Here is a 2,412-nt window from a genome sequence, read left to right as displayed (position 1 = left end):
CGAGAGTTCGAACATCAGCCACATAGGACTCCGACACCCCCAACCCACCCAAAACCCTGGAACCCGCTCCTCCATCCTCCAATCTTTCTCTACATCCCTTTTCTCTCTTGCCTCCGTCGCCGTTTCACCACCCCGCCGCAACCTTGTCGGTACTCAACGACTTCGTCTCCTCTAGCGCTACACCCTGGCTCCACGCCGGTTGTCCTCTGCCGCCGTTCCACACCTCTCCTCCGTCCGTCGCCCAGGTACCATCGCCCCTAAGGTTCTCACTATGCCTGGCAAGTGTTCGGTGAAGTGCCCGTGCTAAATTTTTTAGTCCCTTCTCATTTCAAGCAATGGATCCGGATATGGTATACATAAAAGAGCACCATGTTGAGTCATCCGACGACTCGTCCAACGAGGAGGACTACACGTATGAGACGACGATGATGTAGGCGGTCCTTGTAGATGCGGAGCGTGCCGTAGAGCTTGTTCTCAGTTTTAGGGATCCATTAAGGGTCATTGATATGTCTCAAAAATATCTATAATTTTTGTTGTTTCATGCTGCTATATTATCATTTATTTTGACTTTTATCATCATTTTACAACATTTTATATTTTTTATTGATTAACCTATCAATTTAGTGCCCAGTGTCAGTTCCTGTTTTTCAACTTGCTTTTGGTTTCATAGAAAACCAATACCTACGGAGGTCAAAATTAAATGCCAATTTAACATGATTTTTTGTGGGCCTAATGGAGCACCAGAAGCTTAGGGAGTCAACAAGGAGAGGCCCGAGGAGCCCACAAGGGCATGTGGTGCTACCTAGGGAGTGACCACGCCCCCCGAGAGCTTGTGGGGCCCCCGACACCCTTTTGATGTAATTTCAACGCTACAATTTCCTATAATAGCAAAACCCTTCGTCGTATCCTCAGAACAATTTTTCCGCTGCCGCAAGTTCCTGTTTCGTGACGATCCCATCTGGAGGCCTTCCCCGGCACTTTGCCGGAAGGGGTACCCATCCGCGGAGGCCTCTTCATCAACCTTGTTGCCTCCATGGTGATGTATGAGTAGTTCATCCTTGGGCTGAGGGTATGCAATGGTAGCTATGTTTTCAATCTCTCTCTCATGTTCTTGAAGGATTCGAACTTGATTGTATCATGGGCTTTATTAATAAAGTTGGATCATATGATGTTCTTCCCCCTCTATTTTTTAAAAGTTTTTCTCTTTTAAGTTTCTTTTGAAGGAAATATGACCTAGAGGTAATAATAAAGTTGTTATTTTATATTTCCTTATTCATGATAAAGGTTTATTATTCATGCTAGAATTGTATTGATCGGAAACCTTAATACATGTGTGAGTACATAAACAAACACCATGTCCCTAGTGAGCCTCTACTAGACTAGCACATTGATCAAAGATGGTTAAGGTTTCCTAACCATGGACACGAGTTGTCATTTGATAACGGGATCACATAATTAGGATAATGGTGTGATGGACAAGTCCCATCCGTTAGCTTAGCATAATGATTGTTCAGTTTTATTGCTATTGCTTTCTTCATATCAAATACATATTCCTTCAACTGTGAGATTATCCAACTCCCGGATACCGGAGGAATGCCTTGTGTGCTATCAAATGTCACAATGTAACTGGGTGATTATAAATATGCTCTACAGGTATCTCCGAAGGAATTTGTTGAGTTGGCATAGATCGAGATTAGGATTTGTTGGTAATACACATCATAAGCTTGCAAGCAAATGACTAAGGAGTTAGTCATGAGGTGATGTATTGCAGAACGAGTAAAGAGACTTACCGGTAACAAGATTGAACTAGGTATGAAGATACCGACGATCGAATCTCGGGCAAGTAACATACCCATGGACAAAGGGAATTACGTATGTTGTCATAACGGTTTGACCGATAAAGATCTTCATAGAATATGTAGGAGCCAATATGGGCATACAGGTTCCGCTATTGGTTATTGACTAGAGAGGTGTCTCGGTCATGGCTACATAGTTCTCGAACCCGTAGGGTCCGCACGCTTAACGTTCCATGACGATATAGTATTATATGAGTTATGTGATTTGGTGACCGAATGTTGTTCAGAGTCCTGGATGAGATCACGAACATGACGAGGAGTCTTGAAATGGTCAAGAGGTAAAGATTGATATATAGGACGATGGTATTCGGACACCGGAAGTGTTTCAGCGGGTACCGGGTACTTATCGGGTCACCGGAAGGGGTTCCGGGCAACCCCGGCAAAAGATATGGGCCTTATGGGCCAAGAGGGGAAACGCACCAGCCACAAGGGTCTGGTGCGCCCCCATATGGGCCGGCCTTGGAGGAGAAGGAAAGATGGGAAGGGAAAGGAAAGAGTGGAATAGGATTCCCCCTTCCTTCCCTCTCCCCCTCTTTCCTTCCCCTCCGACAAACAT

The sequence above is a fragment of the Triticum dicoccoides genome, chromosome 4A (assembly GCF_002162155.2).
Source record: "Triticum dicoccoides isolate Atlit2015 ecotype Zavitan chromosome 4A, WEW_v2.0, whole genome shotgun sequence".
NCBI lineage: Eukaryota > Viridiplantae > Streptophyta > Magnoliopsida > Poales > Poaceae > Triticum > Triticum dicoccoides.
Note: the sequence above shows the minus strand (reverse complement) of the source record.